The 14,546-nt window shown below is 41.2% G+C and overlaps 1 long non-coding RNA gene across 2 annotated transcripts in view; it reads right to left on the reverse strand.

Annotated features, from left to right (window-relative positions):
- The window catches only part of LOC106504847, a 314,513-nt gene that overhangs the window by 205,771 nt on the left and 94,196 nt on the right, over positions 1–14,546 (reverse strand). For both annotated transcript variants that reach the window (XR_002346982.1, XR_001298708.2), the window contains exon 3: positions 10,749–10,829. This is a non-coding gene — a long non-coding RNA (uncharacterized LOC106504847). The remainder of the gene's footprint in view (positions 1–10,748; positions 10,830–14,546) is intronic.

Below are 14,546 nucleotides of genomic sequence, written 5' to 3' on the forward strand. Positions count from 1 at the left end.
GGCGCATCTAAGTGTGTGTCAGGGATGGTGATGGGGGACCCTGAACTGCCAGTGGGCAACTGGGGGGATTAATGGGATTCTTAGAGAATGGGGAGTTATTGTAGGACTCATTGGCCACCAACTGCTCTGCTCCAGGTGATTTTATAGGATGACGGATGGATAGTGACTTTTTATACATGCAGTAAATTATTAATTGGAAAAATACCTATGGTAAGGTATTATTTTCTTTCCATCAAACTTCTGTTTTTAAGACCATATACTGAGAGGTTTTCCCAAAAACATTAACAGGTTTGCACATCATCCATTATAAAGTAAGTGTTTTGGAGATCTACATCATGGAATGTGAAAGACACAATTGAAAACCCTTCAACATGTGGAAAATTCACCATGCTTCTGACCTGACTCCGGAGCGTAGACCTCTTTGCCCATTTCTGAAAGATGTGAGACATTTGTTCTGAAGCTCACAGATCAAATATTAACGCCACCCCCAAAGACCAGTTACACAATGTTACAGCTCAGTGTTCGACTTTAACGTCTTCATAGATTTAAATCAGTGTGCGTTTCTGCCAAATGCAATTTCTTGGCGGCTTTTCACCTTTAATTTTAGAAAAAGTCACTTTTGGGAAAGCTGTGATTTTATATTTTTCAGTGTAAATTAATTCTTCACTCTTAATTTTTCTGCTTACCAATAATTGTTGTAGGAGTTTGGGGGAAGGAGGGATTGTCAAGAAACTAGTGAACTCAGCAAATTTAAAAGAAGAGGAGAGGCTAGATAAAACCAAGTATAATTTCATCCTTAACGTACATCTTTCATCTGAATGAATTGCCTCAACCCAAGTCCTCCCACAACCCACTCCACGGAGTGGGAGAAGGCTTTGCTGAAACATATCCACCTTTTTGTGGCAAGTGCACTGTGAGCTGTTGCTTATTGAGACACCACAGGATCGATAGAGCAGCAACCCCCCCCCCCCAGTGTACTGTATTATTGCTAACATCCCGCTGGCTAGAATTCAGATTTCCATTTAATTGTGTTCCTATTTAAAATGTCTGCTGCACCTGCAGCTGGCTCGATCAGTACCAGCTATTTGCCTGGTGTCATGTACATTTAGGAACAATGAAAACTTCAGAAAAAATGTCAGCAGAGATGCATAGATCATAAATCACCAAATGATAATATCTCACATTTAAAAAAAAAAAAAAGGCTCTGAGAGAACAGCCCTGGTGATGTAAATATTGAGTTTACCAGCAAGGCCATTTCCCTACGGAGACTGGACAATAGGCCATTTCTTAAATGGCAAAAGGGATGAGCTCTCTTCTTTATCTGCATTCACTTTTTCTTTTATTTCATTCCTGGGAAAGAGAAATGCCAGAGGAGAAGCTTAAAACAGATTAGACTGTGAGTACTGTATATAGGCTATTACATCATAACTGTCTTTGAAAACTCTCAAACAGCTGACCTGTTTATATTACAAGACAGGGTCAATTTCCATTCTAGCGACTCTTTTGATGTTTGTGAATACTAATGCTCTCCCCAGAATGCTGGCTTTAGAATAACAGCAATTGAACCATTCAGCCTTCTCTGATGTAATCTTTCTGCAGCTAGATAGGATTCTATACATGGATTTCATTGAGCCACACAGCTTGGCATGATCAAAAGCTTTGCTGGAGCTGTTAGCAAATGATGTTGCAAATAACAGAGCCACGTTAATGCCTAGAGTTTCTACTCTAGTCACTGAGGCCGTGTGTACGTATATGACACAAAGCTACCGTCAGAACTCAGAACGTTTAAACATCAAAATGAAACAACAGGGTCATTTTCATGGCAAATGTCTGAGAAAATAAGAAAGGACTTTACATCTGAATAGAACACTAAAGAAACTTGAGGCTTTGGTCATGAGCAAGACATGGTCAAACACTTCCACTTCCACATCATTCCAACTAGAAGAACTTAAGCAATTTACTTGACTTAGAGGCCTCTGTTGCCTTATTTCTAAAACGTGGATGACATCATCAATCTCACAAAGTTATTAGGTAAAATAACCTGACATGCAACATCAACAATAATAATTGTTATTAGGAAATTATTTTGTGCCAGGCACTCAGTGCTTTATGGACATCATCTAAAACCCATCTTCAAAATAGCCTTATGAAGTAGGCACTATAGTTACTTCATTCTATGTAAAAGGATCTTAGACTTATCATCGACAGATGATGGGGTTAAGAAGATGTGGTACATATATACCATGGAATACTACTCAGCCATAAAAAAGAAAGAAAAATGCCATTTGCAGCAACATGGATGCAACTAGAGATTCTCATTCTAAGTGAAGTAAGTCAGAAAGAGAAGGCAAATACTGTAATACCATTTGTATGTTGAATCTAAAATATGGCAGAAACGAACCTATCTGAAGAACAGACACAGACTCACAGACATGAAGAACAGACTTGTGATTGCCAAGGGAGAGGGGGATGGAGTGAGATGGACTGGGAATTTGGGGTTAGTAGATGCAAATATTACATTTAGAATGGATAAGCAATGAGGTCCAGCTGAATAACAACACAGGGAACTATATCCAGTCACTTGTGATAGGATATGATGGAAGATAATATGAGAAAAAGAATATATATATATGTGTGTATATATAAATATATATATATACACACACACATATATGTATGACTGGGTCACCTTGCTATATAGCAGACATTGATAGAACATTGTAAATCAACTACACTTCAATTTTTTAAAAAATTTTTAAAAATAATCTGAGACTTAGAAGGTTTTTAGAAATGAATACAAGATATAGCAATTACCCTTAAGGCAACTTCGATGAGCAAGTCCTAGTTTTCTGCTTAAACGGCTTCAAGCCATTTCATACTTTTAGCAGAAAGACAGTTCCCATCAACATTTTATCTCTGAATACTAGCAACAGAAGAGACCTTAACCTTGGGGGCAGTGCAACTCTGAGCATCTCAAAGCAGGAATTCAGACATCAGCACCCCTGGTCACCACCTTTAGCCCAAGGAGCCCTGAATCACTTACCCAGACTGTTCCATGTTTGGACAGCACTCCTTGCTACAAAGGATTTTCATCTTCTTCCCTTTGCAATCTGCCCATGGGCCCTCTGGAGCTAAACATCTACTCTTCAAATGTTGAAAAATCATTTTCTTATTTCCTCTGAGCCTTCAACAGGCTGAGAGTCCCCAGTTCCTCAATCGTTTCTCTTCCAACAGTGTCTTCACAATCCTGAAACCTGCTGATTTGTCAATATCTTGCTAAAAATATGATAACCAAATTCTGGTCTCTATATAAACTGCATTCCTGTGCACTTTAATTGTAAGTAGTTTGAGATGATAAAGGAAAGATATCAACTCCCCCTGTCTGCTACAATCTACTTAGAAAATCAGGTTCTGGATATTCTTCCCCCCAGTTCAGTCTTCTGTTGAAGACTCCACCGCTACGTCTGTTTCCACTTGCATTAGAGAAGCTTTGCTATTCAGAGGGAGGCAAATTATAAATTATTTAAATTTTATTTAAATACCTTTCTGGAGTTTAATCTTCTTCAGCCAGCTGGGCACCAAATGCTTGATAGCTTCAGTTATGCACTGGCAGGTGAATCAGACACAGTGTCTTCCAATAGAAATGCTGACTCTAAAAGCTTAATCACTGAAATTATAATTTGCTCCCTTTAGGGCAGAAAGGGGATCTGAATTAGAGACATTTCTTCCTGCAAAGTAAGGGATTCTTTTTTAATGGCAAATCCCAGGATTCAAATTGATTAAACTTTTATAGTATTTTTTTCTTCCACTTTGATACAGTGAAAGAAGACTCCAGCTCTATAGTTATCCGGCCATATTACTATGGACCACTCTGTGTGTCAATTCCTCATCTGTGAAATGGGTATCACATTTATATAACCAAATGTGCTCTGATGATTATGCAAAATATTGTATAGGAGCACACAGACATTTAAGCATGATATCACTTGAAAGGAGAAGGAGCTGTGAGGTGGGAAAAAGAGGTGGCAAGAAGAAGAGGAAGAAATTGATACCTAGGAAAGGGAAAGCCACTGCTTTGCTTCGGGAAGACTTGAAGTTTGTTTCTTACTTAACAATGAATTATATTTGTAGAGTTGTTTTGTTTTCATTCACACCTCTCACTGAATCACAAAACAGTCCTGTGATATACATAAGTCAAGGGCCATTACTACCACACTTGACACATGATTAGAGATGAAGGCGGGTTGGTACCACACCTTCAAGATCAGCTACTAGATGAGACAAAAGTGGACCAAGAAGCCTCTCTGCCTCCAGACAGTGTCGGCGGCGCTGCAGAGCAGAAAGATCAACACCTGTCCACAGGCCTAGTCACATACCAGCTATGTGTCCGAAGGTAAGTTACTTTCTAACCTTGCCTATCTTCCGTAAAATACTGAGAATTACTATCTTTTTCAGTCAGGGTGCTGCAGAGAAATACAACCAACAAGATAGCATAGCAGGGTGTGTGGTGTGGTTTTGTGTGTGTGTGTGTGTGTGTGTGTGTGTGTGTGTGTGTTGAGAGGAAGAGATTTATTTTAATGAATTGGCTCCTACAACTGTGGGGACTGCAACTCCTAAATCCACAGGGCAAGTCAGTGGGCTGCAGACCCAGACAGGATTTTTTTTTTTTTCGTTTTTTGTCTTTTAGTGCCCCAACTGCGGCATATGGAGGTTCCCAGGCTAGGGGACCAATCAAAACTGTAGCCACCGACCTATGCCAGGGCCACAGCAATGCTGGACCCAAGCCTCATCTGTGACCTACACCACAGCTCATGGCAACACCAAACCTTAATCCACTGAGCGAGGCCAGGGATTGAACCCATGTTCTCATGGATGCTAGTCGGGTTCACTAACTGCTGAGCCACAACGGGAACTCCATGGAAACCCAGACAGGATTTTTATATTACACACTTGAGGCAGAATTTCTTCATCACCAGGAACCTTCAATTTTGCTCTTAAAATGTGCAACTGATTAGAAGAGGTCCTCTCCCACGATAGAGGATAATCTTTACTTAAAGTCAACTAATTGTAGCTGTTCATCAGAGCCGCAGATTCCTTCACAGAGACATCAAGACTATTTGACCAAACAGCTAGGCACCCTCTTCTAACCAAGTCGACAGGTAAAGTGGTGTATCATGCTCTCCCCACCCTCCGCAGAGTTTTTCTAAGTTTAAAAGGAAAAACCATGTATCTAGTTCAAAGTGGTGAGTTCTAGGGATCAGCACAGGGCAATCTTTGAATCAAAAGGGTGCTTAACTCAGGCTGGGACTATCAGAACAGAAGTCCCCAAAGAAGACACGCTCCAGTCAGGAATGAATCCAGGTATATGATATCTAGAGCTTCTACAATTTGAATGTACTTTTTTTTTTTTTTGCTTTTTAGGGTCACACCTGTGGCATAGGGAAGTTCCCAGGCTAGAGGTCAAATCAGAGCTTCAGTCGCCAGCCTACGCCACAGCCACAGCCACAGCAACATGGGATCCAAGCCAGTCTACAACCTACACCACAGCTCACCACCACACTGGATCCTTAACCCACTGCATGAAGCTAGGAATCAAAGCCAAATCCTCATGGATACTGGTCGGGTTTGTAACCCACTGAAACACAGTGGGAACCCCTCGATATACTTCTTTAATAAAAAGCATTCAAAATTACATATAAAAGTGAATATCCACCAAGAGAAAAATAATCACAATCATTACAAATTTAAAACAAGTGAGAAATCACACAAGATTTGGTCAACATGGAAGCATACCTTCTTTGTTGTCTTATATTTACTTATAAAAGAACAGAGGAAAATCAAATTAAAAGTTAATGAAATATGAAAAGAAAGCAAACAAGATAAGCACTGAAATCAATAGAAACTGTTTTGACATGGAGAGGAAAATTGAGAAAATAATTTTGTCACATCATACCCAAGGCAATAATTTGGTAAGAGGATGAGATGAATTTTGAATGGAATTAATAAATAGACTTCAGGGTTGTTGGATAATCCAGTTAATGAAGAGGAGTAAATCATATGAAAACGTTGGCAAAAGATTCTAATTTCTTGCTGATTTGGTTAAATACTATAACCATCATGCTATTTCTCTGGATTTTGTAATGCTTGAGCCATTTGTCAGCTTGTAAACATTTGTGTTTAAAATTGTATATACTGCACTATTGAGAATCCTCCTGATTGGAGAGGACTTCTCTTTTGACAAGGTATCAGTGAAAATGGAATCCTTGGTTTACCATTTCATGTCTCATATTTAGAAGAATTTTCCACAGGCCAGATCCTGTCTCCAGGCATATTGAACCTTGCTTCTCTCCCACTACCCATGAGCTTTTCCATAGTGGATGCTGGCTGTGGGGTGTGCTCTTTTCTTTTCTTTTTTCTTTCTTTTTTTTTTTTTTTTTTTTTGTCTTTTTAGGGCCGCACCTGCCACATATGGAAGTTCCCAGGCTAGGGGTCAAATCAGAGCTGTAGCTTCTGGCCTACATCATGGCCACCGTAAGGCCAGATCTGAGCCACGTCTACGACCTACACCACAGCTCATGGCAACACTGGATCCTTAACCCACTGAGTGAGGCCAGGGATCAAACACGCATCCTCATGGATACTAGTCTGGTTCATTAACCACTGAGCCATAACGGGAACTCCAGGGTGTGCTTTTGTCACAAGATACCTTCAAGTTCTATGCTTTTGTTTCATGACATTTGTTGAGTCAGCACAGCAGGCAGCAGCAGAGTTCCTGCAAACTATGCCCCTAATGGGGTGACTAGCAATAACTTAACTTCACAGAGAACTAAGTGTGATCCGGGTTCGCAGGACTCCTTGAAGCCAAACCCAAAGTATCCCCAACTTAACCTCCTCTTAGCAGATACAGTACATGTAAATGTCACTGCACCTCCAACACCACACGACAGGTGGGGAAGAACAATGGAAGGGAAGCCAGAGGGGGGAAAATCCTGGATTGTGTGAAATCAGTGAACAAGGGATGCTGCAGCCATCAAACCATCAGCCATTTCAGCCTCCCCCAGGGGTGCACCCTGAGCGGATGGGAAAGAACCAGATCCTGGCCCTAGATCCCTAAGGTGCCTATCAAAGGAATAAGTTCACTGAGCCCAGGGTCTTGCATCCTCCCATGCAGAGAACAACACTAAATTTATCAACCTGAGATGTCTGGTTTTCATTCATCTTTTGATGCCCCAACTACCTGGTTTTTTGTTGCAAAGACTCCTGTATACCCGGATTCCTCCCTTCCCACTTTAGAGCAGTCCCTCAGACCTATCTGAGCCACTTAAGTCCTCAAAAAGTCCACTGAATCAAACATAGCTCTCAACGTTTAGGTTGTGCATATTTTTTCAGTCAACAGGTTCAAATGTTTCCAGTTAAAATATGTTCCTTTTGCAAATTATACTATATATACGTCCACAGACATATAAGTGTGAACATAGGGCTTTCCCCACAGGGAGAAGAAGGGTAGCATTGAAAAATATACAGCAGCTCTGTCTCAAGTGGTTCTTCTTCGTATACATGTAAGCCTTCCCAGCTGGGCTCTAAGCTTCATGAGGTCAGGGACTGCTCTTGCTTTCTTTGTACCTCTTGCAACTAGACCCGTTTGGGCACTCAATAAATATTTTATTTATTAACAAAATGATTAAGTTCAACATTTTTACCAAAATGAAAGAAGAACGCATTTAAAACAACTGCCATGATAGCCTTGTAATCAAAACCCCTGGGGCTCCACAGGTGTTCGGGTTCTTAGCGCTATAAACAAATTTCCCCCAAACTTGGCAGTGGAAAGCAACGATAATCATTTGTTTTCACTTGTGGTTTGCATGGGAATGGGTACAGATCGGCTGTGTGGTTCTGTTCTCTCATGAGGTTGCAGTCAGATATGGTGACTGGGCCTGGGATTATCTCAAAGGCTTCTCTCACTATCTGGTGTCTAGACTGGCACTGATTCCAATAGCTGGCACTGAAACAGCTACAGCAACTCAAACATATATGTCTCTTGCTCTGTCTGTCTCTGCGTCCCTCTGAATAATCTCTCCAGCAAGCAGCTTCTGGGGGCTGGACTTCTAATGATAGCTTAGGTGCTCAAGATGCACATCCCAAGAGAGAGAGTCAGATAAGCCATTTCACCTTTAGGACCCAGTCTTGAAAAGCATGCGGCATCACCTCTGCTGTGTTCTATTGGCTGAGGAAGCTGTGAAGTGCCCCCTCCCCTTGCCAGTTTTAAGGGTTGGGAACATAGACTCTGCCTCCTTAGGGAAGAGTCTCAATGTCACACTCTAAGTGGGACCTTGGAATAAGACATACATTAGTGTGGCCATCTTACTGTAGAAGAAAGTGGTTCCTAAATTTGTAAGCAATTTAAAAAGAATATACAGTGGTATGTTCTTGCTACCAGCTACTAGCCACTAGGTGGCCCTGCTAAGGACATAAAGCATCACACGCAAGCATCTGCAACGGCCTTGCCTTGAGAATGACATTGGTAGATGATGTAGTGTCTCAGAATATCTGAAACACGTGGGCTCTGGTGGTTTTACAGAGCCTTTTAGAGTTCCACGCAGCAGCCTATCTCCCTGTTGCCACTATTTTTCAATACAGGATGGACAAACTCTAACAGCTAATATGAGTACAACCCACCTATAGACTATATGTTTGTCTCCCCCAAATTCCTATGTTGAAATCCGATCCCCAATATGATGGTGTTCAGTGGTGGGGACCATTGAAAGATGACTATATCATGAGGTTGAGCTCTTACGAAGGGGATTAATGCCCATTTACAGATTCCAGAGAGCTCCCTCTTCTGCTGTGTGAACAAACAAAGAGAAGATAGCTATCATCTATGAAACACCAAACAATGCATCTACTGGAGCCTTGATCTTGGACCCCTCTCAGCCTACAGAACTGTGAAAAATAAGTTTACCTAGTTTATAGGTCCCCAGCCTATTGGTATCCCCTTATGGCAGCCTGAACTAAGACAAGCCCTATATCCTATTTCAGCCTCTGAGGATGTAACAGGCACGTCTTATGAACCTCCTCAGAATCTTGGACCCCTGGCTGCTTTGTCCTCACTTGCACTGCCGTTGGAAAGACACCTCTGCATATCTGGGAGGTTCTGCCTCCACAAGTGACCAGCTTCTTTCCTATAGTTGCTGACTCCATCCACCACTTCCACTTCCAGACTCCAACATAGTACTAGGCAACAGGATAGGCGATCTGACTTTCTGAGCAGATGCCAAAGTGAGTTCCCTGTGGGACAAATTGTGACCAACTGCCGACAGGATACACTAAATACATCCTTTCTCCCTTCTGCTCACTGATGGCCAGTCTGGAAGCACAGTATTGCTGGTCTGGAGACAACTTGCAAGGCCAAACTGGTGCACCTGCAAGTGGCTGGCTGTGTCTGTGCAGACCATGCCAGAGTGGCTGGCATACTAAGGCATCCTGTTACCTATTTTAATTTCCCTTTCTTACCTGCTGCATTTCCTCTTTCACTCTCAATGCCCCAGGATGTTATCTCCCAAATAAAACACCAGCAATTAATCCTTTACTCAGGCTCTGTATTTTAAAGAACCTAAGCTAAAGCCAAAACCATTCATATTATCATCATCTTCATCTTAAGTATGGGACAACTAAAATTCATAGTTTCCAACATTTCAGAGCTTCATGAAAAACTAAGGCTTGGAAATGAAGATTTTTCTCTCTCAGCTACAGTGCCCACATTCTTTTTTTGTCTCCACCATGCTATTTTATCAAGAAGTAGAGGATGTAGGAGTTCCCGTCATGGCGCAGTGGTTAACGAATCCGACTAGGAACCATGAGGTTGCGGGTTCGGTCCTGCCCTTGCTCAGTGGGTTAACGATCCGGCGTTGCCGTGAGCTGTGGTGTAGGTTGCAGACGCGGCTCGGATCCCGCGTTGCTGTGGCTCTGGCGTAGGCCGGTGGCTACAGCTCCGATTCAACCCCTAGCCTGGGAACCTCCATATGCCGCGGGAGCGGCCCAAGAAATAGCAACAACAACAACAACAACAACAACAAAAAGACAAAAGACAAAAAGACAAAAAAAAAAAAAAAAAAAAAAAAAAAAAAAAAAAAAAAAGAAGTAGAGGATGTAGAAAAGCTGGCAAATGGAGTTGTGCTCCTAACATTACCGGTAGATTAAATAGACACTGAAAATTAAGTAATAAAATAATAATACTTTAAAATATTAAATATTAATACTAGCTAACTAGTTATTCTTTACTAGGTGCCAGGTTCTGTTCAAAGTAATTTATATATAATTTCTTTAATTATATGTCTTCCTTTATGACTTAAGTTGTATCATCATCACAATGTTATAGATGAAGAAACTAAGCCACAGAAGGCTTACTGCCAAATGTTGCACAGGTACCAAGTAGTGAAGTCTTTGTATGGCTGTTTCCTTGTCTCTTAAATGTAGACCTAACTCCTCCCACGCCTACGTCAGAGCATTCTCGTAAAGATTGATAATGACTTAAAATGCCCAGAAAGGTGCAAATAAGAAGTATCTTTAATATCATATCTGCCTTTTTGATAAATGGCGTGAAGACCAGACCAATCCATATGCAACATCAGAAAGCGGGTCTTAAAGCAAGAGTCTTTGCCAAAGACAGGCTCCAGCAATTAAAACCATATCCCCAGGGAGGCTCAGCATCCAGGTTACTGACAAGGTCAGCTTGCTGCCCTCCCTCTTACCTTCAGATGTCACACCTGGGGACAGCCTTCTGTTCCTCCTCTGGGATCACTGTGCCCATTTCCTGCTGATTTCTTCTTAACCTAAAGATTACCCTATATCAGTAAAAGTCATTTAAAAAGAATCACAAATCACCCTCAATCCCACCGCCCCCAGAAACTAGCTATTTTCATAGGTTTGATTTACCTTTCAGTTTTTGTGCATGAAAGTTTTTTACATAGTAACTACGGTGCAGGAAAAAAAAATTATTTTACTTAATGTTACAGGATCAATTTTTAACATGTTTCTAAAGATTCACTGTTGCCAAAATTGAACAGTTACTAGAAGAATTTCATCATTAAATACAGTCAATTTTCACTCTGAACTTGGCAAGAGACAAAATCAAGGCAATGGGTAAACCTTTTAGAAATATCTGTCCTAACTCCCCTTAATCTGACTTCACCATTACCCTATTTTCTCAACCTTGAAATTTAACTGCCTGATCAACTTCACCCTAATTTCTATGAGAAGGAACCATATCTGTCTTATTTTTTCTTATTCATCTATGCTTTAACAAATGAATTGAAAGTGTTGGACACTCAAAAGACTGCTTCCCTAAACCTCAGAAGCCACTCAAAATCTCATTACACCATGTTTCGCATGGAATTTTCATATCAGGCACCTCACCTAAGGGTACAGAGTATGCTCAGTATACATTAAAAGTCAACCTTATGGGCTGATTATATATGAAAAGAAATTAACTTTGAAATTTCTGTTTAATTGTATTTCTAAGCCCGTGATCTGGCTCTGGTGGCAGTTAACTATAGTTTCCCTTGTAAAAATTAAAAATATAACATTCAAATTACATGAAATTACAAATTTTTAGGCTCTCCGAGGATAGAGATTGTTTCTTTGCTCTAAAAAGGTGTGGTGACCTTTTTACAGATAATAGAATTGTAGCCTCTCTTTACTTCTGGTGTCTGCCCCCTCTGTGGCTGAAGTGGGTATGGGGGCTTGCTGTAGGCTTCCTGATGGGAGGGGCTGATGCCTGCCCCCTGGTGGGTGGAGCTGATTCTAATCCCTCTGGTGGGTGGGGCTTAGTCTCTGGATAGGATTAGAGGCAGCTGTGTGCCTGAGGGGTCTTTAGGAAGCTTGTTTACTGGGGGCAAGGCTGTGATCCCACCTGGGTTGTTGTTTGCCCTGGGGCTTCTCAGTGCTGACTGAAGGGTGGGGCCAGATTTTCCCAAAATGGGCACCTCCAGAGAAAGGCAGCTGCTGAATATTCCTGAGAGCTTTGCTTCCAATGTCCTTTCCCCACAACAAGCCACGTTCACCCCTGTCTTCCCAGGAGGTCCTCCAAGAACTGCAGTCAGGTTTGACCCAGATTCCTATAGAGCCTTTGCTTTGCCCTGGGACCCAGTGCACGTGAAAGTCTGTGTGCGCCTTTTAAGGGGGTCTCCGTTTCCCCCAGTCCCATGTAGCTCCTCCGCACAAGCCCCACTGGCCTTCAATGCCAGATGCTCCAGGGGCTCTTTCTCCCAGTGCCAGACCCCCACACGTGAGGGTTTGATGTGGGGCTCAGAACTCTCACTCCCGTAGGTGAGTCTCTGTGAACCAGTTAGTTTTCAGTCTGTGGGGCTTCCCACCCGGGAGGTATGGGGTTGTTTATACCAAGAAATCGCTCCTCCTACTTCTTGATGTGGCCTCCTCTTTGTCTTCTGGAGTAGGCTATCTTTTTTAAGGTTTCCGGTCCATTTGGGTGAAGAATGCTCAGCCTCTAGTTGTGAATTTTGTTGTTTTTAGGAGAGAAGTGGAGCTCCAGTCCTTCTCTTCCGCCATCTTAATCCCGTCTTCCTGTTTCTTTGCTCTAAAATCTACTTTATCTGATGTTAGAACCTCTCTTGCTTTTATTTTCTTTACCATTGTTTTCGTGGTATAACATTTTCCATTCTTTCACTTTCAACCCACCAATGTTGCTGTGTTTGAAATGAATTTTTTGTTGTTGTTGTTGTTGTTGTTGTTATTGTTGTTGTCGTTGTTGCTATTTCTTGGGCCACTCCCGCGGCATATGGAGGTTCCCAGGCTAGGGGTCAAATCAGAGCTGTAGCCACTGGCCTACACCAGGGCCACAGCAACGCAGGATCTGAGCCGCATCTGCAACCTACACCACAGCCCACGGCAACGCCAGATCGTTAACCCACTGAGCAAGGGCAGGGACCGAACCCGCAACCTCATGGTTCCTAGTCGGATTCGTTAACCTCTGCGCCACGACGGGAACTCCCCTGAAATGAATTTTTATATACAGTATATTGTATCTTGTTTTTTATCCACTCTGGAAAATTTCACCTTTTAATTTAATTTAGACCATTTATGATCACTATTAACATGGCAAGACCTAAGTCTGTCCTTTTACGTTGGTTGGTTTTCTCTTTTCTCTGTACCCATTCCTGTTTCCTTTTTCCACCTTCCTATGGGTTATTAAAACTTTTTTTTTTAATTTCATTTTGATTTATTTTCAGCATTTTTGAGTATATCACTTTGTATAGTTTTCTTAATGGTTGTTCTAGGTATTTCAATATACGTAAGTAATTTCTCATGGTCTGTGGATAGTAGTGTTGATGTTTTACCACTTCAAGTAATGTGTAGAAATCTATTTCCATATAGGTCTCTCTACATTTCCTACTCTTTTTTTTTTTTTTTTTTGTCCTTTTTTGCCATTTCTTGGGCCGCTCCCGAGGCATATGGAGGTTCCCAGGCTAGGGGTCGAATTGGAGCTGTAGCCACCGGCCTACGTCAGAGCCACAGCAACGCAGGATACCAGCCGTGTCTGCGACCCTACACCACAGCTCACGGCAACGCTGGATCCTTAACCCACTGAGCAAGGCCAGGGATCAAACCCACAACCTCATGGTTCCTAATCAGATTCGTTAACCACTGAGCCAAGATGGGAACTCCTACATTTCCTACTCTTTAAATATAATTGTCTTAAGTATTTCTTCTACATACATTGAAAACCACAACAGATGTCTATAATTTTTGCATCAATCCTCAAATATTATTTAAGAAGCTCTCATGAGAAGTAGGATGATCTATTTATTATATTTTGGTCTATCTGTACCTATCAAAATGTTCTTTTTTTTTTTCTATAATGCCAAGCTTTCTTCAGCTATCATTTTCTTTCTGTTTAGAGAGTTTTCTTTAACCATTTTTTAAAAAGAGGCTTTCTAGCAACAAATTATATTTGTTTTTCTTCATCTGAAAATTTCCTTTTTCCTCTTCATGGCTTAAAGATATTTTCACTGAATATCATAACTCATGCCTGAAATTCCTTTCCTGTCAGTACTCAAAGAATGTTATACCACTTCCTTCTAGCCTCCATTGTTCTATATAAGAAATCTACTGTTATTCTAATTGGTGTTCCCCTAAAAAGTAATGCATCATTTCCTCTCCGATGGCTTTCATTTTTTTCCTTTAGTTTCAGAAATTTAACTACAATGTGCCTTTACTTGGATCTTCTTTGGGTCTATCCTCTTTGGAGTTTGTTCACCTTCTTGAATCTGCAGATTTTTGTGTTTTGATGAACTTGGAAAGTTTTCAGCCATTATTTCTTTAAACACTTATTTAAAGACTGTTCTCTTTCTTTCCTTTCTGGATATCCAGTGATATAAATGTTTGTAGTTTTGTTTCAGTCTCACAGATCCTTGAATGTGTAAACTCTACTGATTGGTCTTCAAGTTCATTGATTCCATAACTGTTATCTCCATTCTACTTTTTGAAACACTCAGTAAGATCTTTTTATTTCAAAAATGCATATTTTATTT

Source organism: Sus scrofa, chromosome 9 (genome assembly GCF_000003025.6).
Source record: "Sus scrofa isolate TJ Tabasco breed Duroc chromosome 9, Sscrofa11.1, whole genome shotgun sequence".
NCBI classification, from domain to species: domain Eukaryota; kingdom Metazoa; phylum Chordata; class Mammalia; order Artiodactyla; family Suidae; genus Sus; species Sus scrofa.